Source organism: Bactrocera dorsalis, chromosome 5, assembly GCF_023373825.1.
Source record: "Bactrocera dorsalis isolate Fly_Bdor chromosome 5, ASM2337382v1, whole genome shotgun sequence".
Lineage (NCBI taxonomy): Eukaryota > Metazoa > Arthropoda > Insecta > Diptera > Tephritidae > Bactrocera > Bactrocera dorsalis.
Genome location: NC_064307.1, coordinates 72508953 through 72526400, shown reverse-complemented (window position 1 = coordinate 72526400; position 17448 = coordinate 72508953). Strand labels below are relative to the sequence as shown.

General features: G+C 36.9%; 1 long non-coding RNA gene across 1 annotated transcript in view; it reads left to right on the top strand.

The window, feature by feature from the left end:
• Positions 1–11511: 11511 nt before the first annotated feature.
• LOC109579767 (uncharacterized) overlaps positions 11512–17448 on the top strand; it is a 106746-nt gene continuing 100809 nt past the window's right edge. The window contains exon 1 of the long non-coding RNA XR_007422836.1: positions 11512–11593. This is a non-coding gene — a long non-coding RNA (uncharacterized LOC109579767). The remainder of the gene's footprint in view (positions 11594–17448) is intronic.

Here is a 17448-nt window from a genome sequence, read left to right as displayed (position 1 = left end):
CAGTGTTGCAAGCGGTCTACATTTGTCCCTGTAGGACTGAAATTGGTTGGACTATACACGATAGTAGCGGTGACCATATTCCAGATGCCTGAGTAGTTTTTAGATAAGGTACTAAATCTAGAAGTCAATGTTTGAGATTTGTCTTTAAGTTACTTTTCCTAGAAGAGAGTAGTCAAAACCAATCTCTAGAGTTTGTATGGGATCGATATTATTTCCGCAGACCTAAAGATCTGCAAAAACTTAGAATTTAACTCAATGCTGGAATTAGAAGATACAGATCGTGATATGAAAGTTCGAGTTTTACCTATGGATAGTGATATGTGAGCTCTTCTTAAGGGTGAATATATGGAAAGGCTAAAACGAGATATCAGGTATTCAGCTTTGTATTATATGAAAGCCCTCAATCATTCATAAACCCTGTATAAACCACTGAAAAATTCTTGATCAGTTGTACTTATACATATCATGGACCGAACCGAGCTCATCAGTCCAAATTTTCCTACAAACCTTCTCAGCGTTGTTCGGCTATGTAGTTATATATATACGCTCTTACCACCATTACCTATCTTGCTGTCTGCAGCATCACCTCCATTGACCGGTATACGCGGCCTTACGCCATATGGCTGTCTAGGCAGCCGCCTGTCTGCCATGGTCTGCGGGAAAGCGTTCTAGCAGCCAACGAGCCTTGCGCTATCCACAAACAAAGCATAGCCACCATCACAAGTAGTGCTGCTGACCGGTCAAACAGACGGTACATGCGTCAGACGCACCTAGAAAGCCGAAAGCCGAAAGCCGCTTTTTAGCATATTACTTGGCTTAACAGCATGACGGCTGATTGGATTTGGTTGCTGTTGCGCGGCAGCAGTCCAATGACATCGGTCGCGCTGTAGACTTTGATTTTGTTTTGCTTGCTGTGCGCTGACCTTGTCGCACAAATTTTGATTTTATTTTTATGGAGATTAGTTTTGTTTTCCAATTTTCCAATTCCTTTTTTGACTTTCTGAGTTTCTTTTATTGCCCTACGCTTGGTTTCGTCCACGTTTAATAGCCAATTTTATAGCCGCTATAATTTCTTGTTGATTTAATTTCAACGGTTGTTATTTTTTAATTTTACTGATTACCTTTAGTACACTCCACGGTCGGGGCTGCGGCCTTACCCACGCACTTGCATGCTTGTCTCCTCCTCGCCTTCGCCCGCACACCCGCGCATTTCACCTTTCCAATTGATTGCTCGCCATTGACTTTTGGCCGCATTTAAATTAAACTGAAATTTAAGCCCTTTGAATTTATTTTATTGTTGTTGTAATTGCGTGTGTTGCTGGAAATTGATTTGACTTTCGAATCCGTGTCAGCGGTGAAGTTGGCCCGCGGCTTTGCCTTGGCCGGTGTCAATGAAGGTGTGTGAAGCTGCCTGCTGGCGGGCAGCAAACCCCAGCAAAGGTGTTTGGGGTCAGTGTAAATTTTCGAAAATCAACTCCTTGTCTTGTTGTTGTAGCATTTTGTCTCCTTCTGCTAGTTAGCATATTTAATTATCGAGTTAACAACTTGCTATGGACCCGGTAACACTTTGCTTGGAATTTTTATTTATTTTTATTTTTTGTTTTACATATTTCTTTCAGTTTTCGTACATTTGTTAACACGATTTTATTTACTCTCAGCATTTTGTTTTGCCTCAATGCTTGGCTACTTACACGCTTTCGCTTTGTTTTGGTTAGAAGAATCATTAAAAAATTAAATTTCGAACGACTTTTTTAAGTAAATGAGCCATGAAATAATTAACAGCAGCTTCCAGCGACTTCACAAAAAATTCTCACACTTCTTCTAAGCGTTTTAGATACACATATACTAATATGTACATACAGAGCCACAACTGTAGCTTCTATTGCTTAAAAAAAAATTTCTTCTGTAGGGGCACATTTTGTGCCACACATTGCCACCACAATCAAATTAGTGCACGAAGTTGCTATTGCTGCACATAAAACCACAGAGAAAATATTTAGTATTCTAGTAATATTGAAATTTAAGAAAGTTTGAATATTGCAGTAATTACCGTAAGATTTATAGTCTTTCGCAGGAGATAAATTCCAAAGGGTGAGACGCTGACATATATGTGAAATGTCACATGGAGCACAAATACATGTGTAACTACATATGTACATAGGTACATAGATTTGGCTACATACAGATATATGTACATATATTCGTCTAGATACATATAGACCCTATAGCCCGCTCTCCCATCAACGCTTGTAGCAGGTTTCGATTTCAGACAATGACGATCGTTAACGAAGTATAAGTTTCTCGCTCGGCTTGCGTATGATATACGAGTGCTGCTCAGTGTTTTATGGTTCATAAATATTTTAGAGGTTTTTGTTAGATTTTTTAATTGAAAAATAATAAAAGACACTCCCACTTACCAATGAAGTCAAGGCAAGGTATTTTAAATTTATAATTAAATAATGACGTTGGAAGTAAAAAAGTCCTCAATTGAAAGGATAAGTTGCAGAATTCGAATATATGTATGTATTATGTCTTTAGTATTTTCTGTTTCAAAGCAGAACTGCTCTTGTTATACCTAGATTTCCAAGATTTCGGCTCCAACTTACTTGTTCTTTCAAAAAAATGTTCCCAACAGTTTCTAGAAAGAACTGTTGGAGACCGTGGTTATCTACGCTTTATTTCGACCCACTGGACTTACGCTGATATTACATTATTCAATTATTTAATAGTCAAATACAATATTTACTAGCCTTCAGTCATTGTTACTTGGTTGATTGAAAACAGCGACGTATGAACACCAAACCACAGGCAGCCGACTTAGGTCATCTTGCTTCTGGGTGGTAACCATATTCAGCAACTCAGTAGATTTGGTAAAAAACTTGATTCTTTTCCGCACCAGTTGTCCAATTTATCTTAAGTTGCAGCGGTAAGAATCGTTGAAGAAGTTTCTTCTCTTCCGGCTGAAGGTTGTCTCTTCATCCGCCATGCATGCTATGCATTCTGCCGACTCCACTTTTATTATATCCTGAAGGTGGTATCTGTTATGACTTTTACGGAATATTGAGACTCTTCTTTATAAGCCTATCAGGTCAGGGCCGTTATTGCTGCTCTTCTGAATGCGAGTCCCAATTTAATAATTCTGTCTTTTTCTGAACTATACTGAGCGTTTTTCTAAAGTTGTATAAAATTTTTTCGTATATGTAAAGCTCTTTTGATATTTTCGTCGGTAACAAAGTCCACAAAATAATTTAGGATGACCATAAAGTGTCTTGTTCGAGATAGCAGACACGGAAATAGATCAACTGAACTCAGATCTCAAAAGAATGCTAGGTGGCAGGAAATTTTGGTCGAATGAAGAGATAAGCGCCGAAACTGAAGCCTATTTTGACGCAAAGCACAAATTCTACTACAAAAATAGTATCGAAAAGTTGGAGGGTCGCCATAATCAGTGTATCCTCCTTAAAGTGAACTATGTTGAATGAAAATAAAACTAATTTTCTCAAAAAATGGGTGTTATTTTAGTTTTCTTCTCATCAACACTTATTTCATCAATTGTAGAATATTCTTCTCATCAGGCTTTATTGAATACTATTTCTGTAATTTTTCATAAGATATAAAAAAATAGTAGGTCCTCACTAAACAATATATATTCAGTATAGCTGCAACCCCAGCAAGACTCCCCTGCCTAGCGGCTCTTCAACATAACTATATTATCAGTAGGCGTGCCCCAACTATGGCAACCTCTTCTTTGTAAGGATAGTACTTATTATTCACGAAAATAGCTTAAATTTCTTAGTACCCCTAATTGAAATGTACAACAATGTAGTGCAATGGCAATATTTTATCGAAGCAACCACATTAAAAATAATCCTTTGTGACAACTAATTAATATTTTTCAACTAACAACAGCAATATGAGCGCGAGCAAAGGCTGCAAAGAGCAACTCAACACACTTACGAGCACCGCAGTATTTCCAAAATAACTAAATTCCCGTCGCTTTTGTTTTATTAACATTTTAGTGCAACTATCCCTTGGGACACTCGACTAGGAGGTGACTAAAATCGACACATGTGGCTTAAGGCCAGCGCAGTGCGCTTGTTTGGTATGTGGCTGTAGTTGTATAGGTGCGCGTAGCTGTAGTAGAATGCATATGTGTACGTGTGTGTGTATGAATATGTGCTTGTACTAGAGTTTGCTTATGTATGAGTGTGCTCATAAACGCACTTGGTCGCTATCTTTCAACATATCTCCTAAAATGTGTCACCACACACGCACTTGCAGCGCAATTTATGCGCATTAAAATAGCTGTAGATATGTGTGTGTGTGTGACATTGTATTTGCATAAGCATACACACTTATCTACTTAGCGCAGAGCACTTGGCTGGCTGGAGTGCAGTTAACCTGAAGGAGAGGAACTATGCAACACTAAAGAGTCATTAAATCACGGTGCTAAAGCTAAAGATGCGACATAATTTACATGCATGGCATACATGTATGGGTATGGGGGTGTATAGATGAATGTTTGAGTATACACATACACTTATAAATAGCTGCACACAGCAATGATTGGGCATAACGAGCGCCGAAAATTTCAACGTGGCATGAATAAGTGACTATTGTTGTGTGGCAGTGACTCTTAGGCTGAATATGAGACTCGTAAATCCTTTACCCAAACTCTTTTCGTCTTTTGTATGCTACTCAGGACCAATACTTGTGCGTTTTATGGCGCTGGCGCTCGCCTTATATAAAAGCAAATCTACCGAAATATCCAGATACTGGTATAAATATAAATATATACTTGAGTTTAGATATATATATGCTATATTTATAGGTCTGCGTGCGTTTTGCAACTATTTTTATTGCCCTACAGTTATATTGTGCCGCTATTTACCACGCATGCCACATTTCACATCGTTTATCTAATTCCGTTGACATTTGCGCCTAGTCTTAAGCACAACAGCTCCTTAGTAGTGTGCTTCCTGCTACTGATTAGAGCGTTAGCAACAACAAAGAGCACACTTGTAATATATATCATCACCTCAAAGCGTCCGGTCTATACTCACACTAGCCCATACTTAGTCGCACATCTAGAGCTAAGCTTGCTGAAGAGTTAACGCATACACTTTGGCCGGAATGCTACTCGAAAAAGTGGAAAGCCTCTTAAAGGCAGCTATACATAATTCCTCGTTGACTAAACACACATCTATGGATTGGTACGCAGAAAAAGTAGCACTCGAATTCCGCAGCAAGTGGCTCGTATGTGTACGCAAATCGATTGTCAGCTATGTACTAGTCTGTGATATAGAGTTTCTTCAGCACTTGAGTGTATATGTATGTATGAATCTATGTCTATCTGTATACATACATATACATCCACATATATGTGTCATAGCTAGCAAGTAAACAGCACCATCCCATAGCAGTCGGTAATAACTATGGCAATAGCCATAGAAGTGGCTACGCATTCGTAAGCAAAAGGATAATCTGCATTTGAATAAGTGCCTTTCGGTGTTTCCAAAAGTCGTTCACTTCATCTTCACGTCGGTGCATGTGTGCGGCATAATTTCTTTCAGTTTTCCTGCGTTTTTTTTTTTTGTCTAACAGACTGTTTTAGTACCTGCCACGCCCATTTTTTCTTGTATTGCTTGACTTGTCATTACATTTTTTGAACCGTCAGCTGGCACTCAGTCTCCACAGATTCTTCTAACTTAGTTCTTGAAAGCAAATATTCCTCTAAATCAGAATAATAGACTGTGACTTGCTTTAGATTTAACGAAGTTAAGATTTGAAGCTTAATATTTGAAGATTGCTAATTGAAAAGTAAAATCCTATCTTGACGAACGCAGACCAAACTCTACAAATCCTTCATTATTCCCGTCCTGCTATATGGTGCGGTTCATCGACAATGACATCATCTGATGAGTCGGCCTTAAGATTGTTCGAAGGAACAGTTTTACGGAAGATGTAATGTTCCTTTGCGCATTGGAAACAATGGACTTGGGCAGACGATGGTACGATAAGCTGTTCAAGTTCTACGTCGACATTGGCATAGTTCAGCGAATCAAGGGACAACGGCTGCGCTGACTAGATCATGTTATCCGAAAAAACGATGTTCTCAGCTCTGAAGTATTCAATCAACACGTCGGTGAAACAGAGGCAGAGAAAGGCCTCCACTCCGTTGGTGGGATCAGGTGGGGAAGGACCTGAACCATGGCCTCTGTGGTAAATGCCATAAAGACCTGCTCGTCTCCATCCTTGTCCTTGCTGGGCATCGACACAATCCCAATTGAGGAACCGGATATTCCAAGTGTACGTCCTTATGCTCTTATTATATATATTTGCTGTAGTCGTCATCAAAAGTGGGGTCTTTGATCCGAGGCGGTTGTTTCTTTTCATTGGAAGTGGTCTCTACGTGACGGGTCTCAAACCCAGAGCACAACCTCGCTAGGCGCGTAGTATAAATCTTTGTACACGGTGAACAGACGCTGCAAACCCTTAAAGCCGTGACCCTGCTCCACACGGCTAGTTCCACATCTTGCACAAGGGTTACTCACGTTTGCAAAGTGCACGACGAGGACACAAGAGCAGAAATTGGGTATAGTCCTGCAAATGTTCTCGAAAGCTTATTTTGAAAATCACCGCTAGTTTCATTAGAATTCGGAGCAGTTTTTATTTGTGCCTTCTGTAGTAGTAGTAACAATTTTTAAAATGATATGAGGGGTATGATAGGCTCGGACTTATCCACCTAACTGGTTGTAGAGGAACAAATATAAAGGTATACACAAGAAGCTTCAATCATTTTATCAACCTGTGACTCTAGTGGAGCTAATAAGAAGAAGAGCTGTATTATATCGAAGCTTCAACTGTGTAGGCGAAGCTTGATCATAAAGTTGACAATGAAATTAAAATGAACGCAATATTTTGACAGTGCTTAAGGTTTTGCTGAATTTCTAAACGAAATGAACACAGTTCAGGGAAACAAAAAAGGACTCAAGAAACACGTGAGAGAAAACGAACTCAGGTAGCGATGTTGAAACCGATTCATCTGCCCACGTTTCGTGTAAGCCCGCTAAACCTTATTAACTTGCAAAAGAAACTAAATTAATCCAATAGCAGCCAAGTACTTAACTTATATTAAAGCCGAAAGTAAACGAAGAAGGACATGTGTAAGCCCTTCGACTACATACACAAGCATAGTTACATAACTCTTACCATTTCATTTACCTATAACCATTACGGAGGATATTTAATGTCCACCTGACAGCGCCGAGAGCAGCAGTGTCAAGTCGTTTTGTCACAAAGGCGATAAAAGAATGTCGTCCAACCAGTAGAAAGACAATAACAGAAACGAAAGGACAACAAATAAAACAAACTAGCGCCAGGTTGGCAGCAATATTAAATAAACACGAATACCTTTATGTTATTTGTTATCTAATAAAATAGTCAATGTGTAGTCAAAAAGAACAAAAAAAGAGATAAGACAATAACAACGAGCCTACACAATCGAACACGAAATAGAGTAGAGTTAATGGGCAAAAAGCAAACAGCAGTTGACAACCAAAAGGCACAACAAAAAAACAAAAACGGAGCCTAACGTTGCCGTAATAAAAGCAAAAACAAGCAAATGTCAAACGGTGAAATCAACAAATGCGCCGAAGCAACTAAATTGTCCGTCTGCCATTAGGCAAAGCAACATTAAATGAGTGCGCAAAGTGACAAAAAAGGACTAAGAGTACATGACAGCCAAACAAAAACACACAAGCAAGCAAAAGGAGCGACAAGTTAGTCGTCGTTCGCCGGCCAAATGGCAGCAAGTCGCAGCCAAACTGAGTAAAATAGCCAAATCGAAGCATTTGAAACGAACACACGACAGTCGCATATTTCGTCCTTTCGCCTCTGTGTTGCATGGCGTTTGTGCAGCCGCTTTGGCCATATGCTGTGTGACACAAATTACGCAAAAACGACATTTTTATCAATTAGTCTAATCTGGCGCATATGTGTGAGTGTACTCTATATACATATGTAGGTGTGTGTATGTTTGTATCCTTTTAGGTAGGCAAATGGCAGCCAAACTGGCAAGTAGTCGCATAAAACTGTTTGGCAGCAGCAAAAACACACCTTGGCAGCATTAAAGTAGCCAGCGTGCATGTCGCTAACGAAGACGGACGGACTGACTGGCTGACATGCGGACTGGACGCAAAATGCTTTCACAGCGCATCTACGCGCTTAAGTGTACTTACAAGTATGTTTTTCTATGTAAAGGGTAGTTCAAAAATGATATTTTTTAGTCTCCGATTCAGTCTCTGTTTCTGACTTTCGGTGGCTGGTCTATAGTTGATGCAAAGATATTTTTTTTCTACTTACCTTCAAGTTTTTAGAGCTCTGAATCTATTTTCAGTGTTATTCAGTGTTATTCTTTTTACCTTGGCACTTCTGTCACGGAAGCATAAAAGGTAACCTATGTACCGGTTATCAAAGAATCGCCCGAAATATTAGTATGTTGTACAGATATTATACATGTAAAATGAATTGAGATGGGCTTATAAGGTGCATATTGAATATATATACAGTATATTGAACGTAGAGGATATTTGATAAACGCTAAAGCTGAGAGCAAACATGGCATTTTCGATTTGGTGACGAGACTAAAAGTCAACGTCTTTTTTTTGTTGAGATATTTCCATATAATAGTTCATTTCTAGTGGAAATTTCCAGAGCCACTGATATCCGTTGATATTAACAACTTAACTCTTTAAAGTCGGTTTCTGAAAACTTTTTTTCGACCAGAAAAATCTATATAGAGCTCTGGTAGCAAGTGTATTTAGCCACCCTGTACAAATGTTTTTCCTTCAAACACATGTTTGCCACACATACATATGCCATTCTATTGCCTTACTTGCAAACATTTTTTGGCAACGTGACTGGTTAAATGCGGCGCTCTCAAAAATGGTAGGAGGTCACTTAGTAGGCGCGCGCTACAGCATAAGCACTACTACAAACAAGCCGCCAAGCAAATGCGCTTGCTGTCAGACAAATGGTCGAACGGCTGGTCAGTCTGTAAAGACTATAGACCCACACATATTACAGCTGGCTCTGTTGACATCCACACTACTCTTCACAAGTGCGCCGGTGACATTTGTTTTTACGTCATACGACAGAAATATGTATGACAAGAAAACTCTTGCTGCTGCCACTTCGGCTTGTAAGATATATGTGCGTGTGCGCAGGTAGCAATAATGAAATTCATGAAACACTCTCCGCTGACAAAAGTAAAAATGTACTTTGTTAATTTTTTCGCAAGTAAATCTTTCTTATGGTCCTCTTTTTTTGCTTATTCGGTGGCTCGCAAAATGCAGACAACTGTCCATTTAACGGCACTACTCTCTACACACATACCAACAATTTCAGCTGCATTAGTACTCTCCTCGTAGTTCAAATTAAATTAAATTAAATTTAGCATTGTTGCTGTCACAAAAATGCCATTTTACAGCTGCTGCGCTGAGTTTTCTGTATTTTTGAAATGCGCTCGAGCAGAAATTTCCTGAAACAACATTTTATATACGCTTAAAGTGGGCTTAGGGCACAAATCTTATTGTCCTTTTTGCGGGTGTATTTTTGCTGAAATTAGAAGCAGTTTTAAGAAAATACTATTTTGTTGAAAAAAGATGGCATTGCTTATATAAAAAGAATAATTTTGAAGTAGTTTTGCCAGTAAGTGTAGGAAAATGTAACACAAGTAGAGCTTTTCGGAATTTATTTTTATACTCTGAACAGCGTATGATAACCATAAGGCGAAATTTGTAGTAGTCAGAAAGAAACAGCGGAGACAATATAATATACATACATATACATATATACAAATAATCAGCGTGACTCTCCACTGGGATCGTTTTATCCCTTCCTGGGTGTCCATACATACGTACACTCATATTAGTCCCACAGTTTTTGAAATACCGATCTGAAAATTTACACACGTTCTTGACTTTCTAGCTTATTTGACGGAACTGTCCACATTGGGCAACTTTTGCATATAGCTATCATAGGTTAAGTTAGGTTAAGAGGGCGATACTAAGGGGGATATCACTTGAATAGCTTTAAAAGACGGTCCGTTATGGTAATACATGAATGCATCCTGTAGACTGGCCCCTAAGACTCTCACAAATCGGCAAAGCGCTTTGAGCCTTTCATACTTTTTATGAGACGGCTAATGCCCGTTTCGATTATGTCTCCTGAAGATAAGTCTACCGAGTCTTGCCAAGATGAGACAATGGAGGCGAAAGTGCCCACTTCTCACTCCACCATATATCGTTAGCAAATAGCGTCCGACGAGTAGTTCTAGATTTTCTGCGATCTATTCTAGACCAAAAATGTCGTCGACCAGCGTCTGATAACGCAGGGTATAGTGGTTCAATGCTAGAACGCGCAAGATGCTAATAGTGATCCAATTCAGTTCCATTCCGAAGTGAGCGGGGGCAAGGGAACAAGACCCCGCAAGCTAGCTCATTGGCGTTGCAGTTTACAGCGATTCCGTTTTGACCAGCCACCTAAACGAGTCTGATGATGAAATACAGATACTCCTTGAGTGGCTTTGAGTGCAGCTTAACGATGATCTCTTCATGAAAGCATAGACTGGTATCGACCGAGAGTTTTGAATAAAATGCGTTTCTCATACTTGAGCATTTCTGGTCTAGGGAATCATGGATCTTCTGTAAGTGGTATGTGTAATGTGCAGTCTCATTACATTCTCGATTAGAAACAAATAGAGTGAAAAATATGGTTCCTAACACAAAGGATTTTTGTGTTTATTTACTGTATGAAAATCAGGTTCATTTCGACTACTGTAATTGGTATGTTTAAACGACTAACACCAATTTTAACCCAAATTGAATGTTCTTTTGCAGTTAAGTGTCGAAAATAGTTTATTTAAACTACATTTAATGGGTGGGATGGTCTTCCATACCTATGCGGTTATTTTTTAGTCAAAGTCAAAATTTGTGCATAGAGCAAACTTTAAACCTACAATATCTATACTTTAAGCATAAGTAGCATTTAAAGCACAAAGTTTAAAATATTTGCAGCATTATTTTGTATCAAAAGCATAAAAAAATATTTTGCCACCAATTTTACCGTAATTTCATGCAAATATCCTGCAGCCTCATGAATTTAATATGCCACTAAAATCGTAATATATATAACTTATGCGACATAATAAAAGCTGCCATAAATTTGTGCAACTGAAAATGCAGTACGTACATATTTATAGAGTGTAGATTTGTATATAGGTATGTTTACTTCCGTGTTCTATCGCACACAGTGCGTGCAATCTATCAATTTAAAGTGATTGGAATTGAATGCAGCGAAAATATGTAGGTCAGCGCTTACAACTGCGCGCATAAAATATTAATATGGGTAATTTCAATATATTTTATATGCATATAAATATTATGACACACACACACACACAAATATGCCGGCTGCTGAGTAAATCCTTCGCTTTTTTCTATTTCGCAGCAACGAGCAGCGAGCAGCTCAGATATTTAATGCTTTTCCGGTTGGCAGTTACATGTGTTGGCCGTAATGAATATAACTACAGGTAAGTGAGTTTTTATTTATACACAGACGTATATGTATGTGTGTGCGGGTGGGTGGCTGTGCGCGCGTGTGATTGTGGCAGCTGCCTGGCAGTGACTTACCGTTGTAAGTACTTTATGTTACAATTTGAATTGCAAGCCAACTTTTTTTTGCTGGCAATGCAAATGCCGGTGTGCCGGCTTTTTCAGCACAAATGTGCAAGTGTGCGTGCTTGCATGGGTGTGTGTGTGCAGAGGGAAGCGTATAAATTTTAAAAGTAAAATTTATTTTGCCACAGTTACGAATATTTATAACAGCGCGCCGGCAATAACGTGCTTGGGCGGGGGAGCGCGGCTGCAGCTAAGAGTGATTGCAGCAGCAGAAAGCGGAAGAGCGTGAAAAAAGAGAGCGCAGCTGAGAATTATGAGTGTAGCATATGCAATACAATTTAAATAGACATACGAATATACACAGAAGTACATATAAATATATAAACGCGTGGGTGCCGGCGTAGATACAAGCGCTGGCTGCTGAGAAAATTTCTCAAGCGTACACAAAAAACCAAAAAAGAAAACATAAAAAAATAAGAAAAAGTGAAAAATAATAACAATAATGAATGTGGCCACCACCTACAAAAAGCTTGCGAGCGTTTAGCAGAAGTTTACAAGCTAACTACACATGTAACTAGGCAAGCTGCGCTGCTGCATGGCACCTTAAATACATAAGTACATCACACACACATACGAATCCAAAAAAAGCATTTAAGCATATTTGTGTGTGCGCACGCACCGTTTTAACTGTTATGCGCATAAATAAAATAATTTTAATTTATGCTTCTCTATGTATGTGTGTGCGTGTGTGTCAGTGAGTGGGGCAACAGGTCGTTGGGGCGTTCATCTATGCGGCTTTGTTGTTGTATGCGTGCAGAGATATTTGTTTTACATTTGTAATACTTGTCTTTAAATATGTATGTACTGCTGCATGCGCATTTAAATGTAATGACGGTTAAGGTTGTTCTACGCTTGTTGCTTTAAGATTTATAAGCAGGAGTCTGCTGGTGGCAGTAGAAGCTCTGTTGGAAATTTAAATGATTATGAAAATGAAAACTTCTTATATAAAAAATTTATATGCGATATATTTTTAGGATATTTTATGTTGCGCAGGAATTCGCATGTTGGCAAGGTTTTAGAAAGATTTATGTTCTGCAAAATTGCTTGATGTAAACAATGATCTTAAATTTTTTTAATGAATTTCTTTAAGAACAACTTTAAACAGAATGTTTTAAAGCTTTTAAATAATATTTTTTATACGTTGAAAATAGTTCTCCTGAGGGATATTTTATATTCTCTAAAGAAAAGATTAAGTAGAGCCTTTTGAAGCTTTAAAATAATATTTTTGATAAAATTCAAAAAATTACCCTTAGGGAAATTTTATGGGACATTTTATATTCTGCAGAAATTCCGCTGAGGGGAACTTTTTAATGAATTTTATGTTCCAAAGGCAACCGCAATGTGAAAAATTATATTCTAAATGGTTTAAAAATTATATTTATATTTATTAAAGTTAGCTAAAAGTCGAGTATTGCAGAGATATTTTAATATAATATTTTTTTTATAATTACAAAAAAATCCCCTGAGGGAAATTTTATATTCTGCTGAAATTCCCTTGAGCAAAACTTTTTATTGAATTTTATGTTCCGCGATATTAAAAATTGAGTTCTAAACGATTAAAAAATTATATATAGTATACATAACTCATGTATTTATCAAAGTTAGCTAAAAGTTTCACCATGCAGAAGTATTTTTTCTCTGCATACATATTTATTATAACTTTTACAAATAATAATTGCTTTCTTTTTGCACATCCTAATATAGGGTGATTTTTAAGAGCTTGATAACTTTTTTTAAAAAAAAAACGCATAAAATTTGCAAAATCTCATCGGTTCTTTATTTGAAACGTTAGATTGGTTCATGACATTTACTTTTTGAAGATAATTTCATTTAAATGTTGACCGCGGCTGCGTCTTAGGTGGTCCATTCGGAAAGTCCAATTTTGGGCAACTTTTTCGAGCATTTCGGCCGGAATAGCCCGAATTTCTTCGGAAATGTTGTCTTCCAAAGCTGGAATAGTTGCTGGCTTATTTCTGTAGACTTTAGACTTGACGTAGCCCCACAAAAAATAGTCTAAAGGCGTTAAATCGCATGATCTTGGTGGCCAACTTACGGGTCCATTTCTTGAGATGAATTGTTGTCCGAAGTTTTCCCTCAAAATGGCCATAGAATCGCGAGCTGTGTGGCATGTAGCGCCATCTTGTTGAAACCACATGTCAACCAAGTTCAGTTCTTCCATTTTTGGCAACAAAAAGTTTGTTAGCATCGAACGATAGCGATCGCCATTCACCGTAACGTTGCGTCCAACAGCATCTTTGAAAAAATACGGTCCAATGATTCCACCAGCGTACAAACCACACCAAACAGTGCATTTTTCGGGATGCATGGGCAGTTCTTGAACGGCTTCTGGTTGCTCTTCACCCCAAATGCGGCAATTTTGCTTATTTACGTAGCCATTCAACCAGAAATGAGCCTCATCGCTGAACAAAATTTGTCGGACGTAAAGCGCGAAACACATTTCGAACCGAACACTGATTTTGGTAATAAAATTCAATGATTTGCAAGCGTTGCTCGTTAGTAAGTCTATTCATGATGAAATGTCAAAGCATACTGAGCATCTTTCTCTTTGACACCATGTCTGAAATCCCACGTGATCTGTCAAATACTAATGCATGAAAATCCTAACCTCAAAAAAATCACCCGTTATGTGTACACATACAAGTATAGAGTCGTTGACGTTTTTATGTGTCTGCCATGCATCATTTCCGTTTCCATTTTAATATGCATTTAATGGTTGCCTCTTATGCAAAATATTATTTATTTCATTGCATGCCCCTCAAAAGTAAATGTACGACTATCCAAAAAAAATTAATAAATGTATCACACCGAGATATATAATATGGTATGTATGTATGTATTGCATATTTGAATGTATTTATGTACATTTAAGTCACGCAATTGGATTTGGCGCAATTTTGCGGTTGTTCGCGCACATTTAGCATTTATTCATTGCAATTTATAACACAAAGTATAAGAAACTTGAAGCAGAATATGACATACATACATAAGTTCAGTGTAGAACGTATGCACTCATATATGTATATGTCATTATATATACTTGTATCTATGTCTGTCCACATAACTATTTGCAAACTAGAATTTATCATCTCTCTCTTTTGCCTCCCGTACTCAAACCTTTATTCCACCGTTACACCTCCGACATGCGGTTGCAGTGAAAGTAGAATTTCCGAAATTTATTATCTCATAATTTAACATTCTGTTTTATGTTTTAATCCCTTTTCTTATTTGGCTTAAAATCTTAGGTCTGACAAGAGTGTACACAAAATTAGAATGAAATGCAAAAAAGTATACAAAATAGCTACTGAGTCATGCAGCTTGCATTTGTTAAAGTGATATATGGTATGTGCTACTGTTTGTTGTAGGTTATCTGATGCATACGCTTAACCTCATACGTAAGGGTGTGACGATATTTCTGGTAAATTTATACTATTTCACATACCAAAGCTAAGTAAGGGCACTCAAAAACTTTAGGAGATGGTATTAATGTAAACTTATTTTTTCTTATATCGATCCTCATACAACTGACAATGCTTTGAAAAACTTCTCCCGTGAAAAACTTTATCATCCTAAATGCAGAGACTTGTGAATATTAAGCCAAAATCGACTACTAATCGGGTTTTCTAGAATATTCTTCGCGTCAAAAACACGCTCGCATGGAAGACTTCAAAACTTCGAAAAATCTAGTTAAAATTGTCCCACCCTTCTTCTCTTTTAAAATATATATATGTGTATAAAATATTATTGCCACTCGTATATAAAATTACTTTATGCATGCATAAAATTTCCCTACGAGACATTTTTTAGGCAAAGAGGTGAGGTTAGATTACATGAAAGAGAAATTTCTCTCTCTCCTGATTTAAGCAATTCATTGGTTATAAAAAATATGATCTTCAAAAAGAGGTCAGATTCACAAAAGTGATACCAATTGAACATTAAGAGAGCATATATTAGGAAACATACATCTCCTGTTACTCACATGTTTCCATATAAATCTTACTTAAGCTTTCGCATGTTCATGAAAGCTTCGCATAGTTTAGGAATCAGTGAAAATATTCAGTGAGTGTATTTGTATCTATATTAAATATTTTATATGTTTAACCCACAAAAGCTTTCGAAGTTTTATGAAAGCTCCACTTACCTTTTGCAGCAGTGAAAATGTTAAGGAAGTGGATATATGTTTACATAAACTTTTTATTGTTTTTATTCCATAAAAGCTTTTGTAGTTTTATGAAAGCTTGATTTGACATAATTTTTATTAATCAACAAAATTTTATCCAATTTCAATTATTTTGTTATTTTTAAGCAACAAAAGCTTTCGAAAGATTATGAAAGCTTCACTTAGCCTATGAAGCACTGAAAATGTGAGTGAAAGCTTCCTTTAACTTTTGAAGCTGTAAATGGAAAGAGAAGGAATTTAGTTTTATATAAAATGTTTATTCTATAGTTAACGAAAACTTATCTCTTTAATTAACAAAAGCTTTCACAGTTTACGAAACCTTCTCTTAACTTATAAAACAGTGAAAATGTAAAAAAAGGCGAATTTATATTTATCCAAAATACGTATTATTTTTAACCCACAAAAGCTTTCGTAGGCAAATGTAACCTTCTTTTAGATAAATAATTTATATTTATTATTTTTACCCAAAAATTTTCCTACGGAGTTTCTCTAGCTAAATATGTCTGCGCATTTGTAAGCTTATGCTTGTACTAGTTCTATATTTTCTTTATGAATCATAAGTTTATCCTTATTTAGTAGTGAAAGTAATTTTAAACATATTCGCAAACTCAGCTGTCATCAGATATGCGAATGCTGGCATTAAAACGAAATAAACTTCTCATGTACATATGCAATCTTATCTGAAAATGTAAATGATGACATATGAATGTGTGAGCAATTTAAAGCGGTCGGAAGTTTGCCGAATTCAATTTCAATTCGTAAGCAATTAGTAAGCAATTAATAAAAAATTCCACAGCTAATTTCACTCGAAAAACATTTTGAAATATGCAAACAAATAAATGGAAATAAAATATTTAAATCAACACAAATATTTATTATATTTTAGTAGACTTGCACTTGACTTCGGTTTAAAGCCAAAGCTTTCAATAAAAGCGCTTGTTATTTTCCTTTTTTGTGTGGAAATATTAAACAGTTTCATTCAACATATCAAGTGCTTTTCTTTAGAATAACAACAACTGCAATAGTTTTTAAATTGAGTGCGTAAATATTTAGAACTTTCATACATATTAAGTGTTTGTATATGTTAGTGTTTTGTGGAAAGAAATTCGATTACTTTTTTCCACTTCATTTTGTCCTAAACTTTCTACTATTGTTTTTATCACTCTTTCCTATCTGTATTCCTGTGAACTGGGTTGAATGAACTACGCGCGCCACACTATTTGCATTGCTATTATTAGTAAATTGCATGCAAATAATATCAGATGAAATTTTATGTTGCCAATTTGTTGAACGAAATTTAAGGAAAACTTCGAGGAAATTTGTGAAAATGTGAGAAAAATAACAGGGATTGTAGATTGTAGGTAGACATTTAAGACTGTTGGCTAATTGGTTTGGAAAGCGAAGGTATGCGGTTTTTTTACGGAGGATATGATCTCCACAGTTTGATTCAGAATGTCCTTTAAATGTCCTTCCTATATTGATATCGTGTTGAAAAAGTCAGAAAGATTC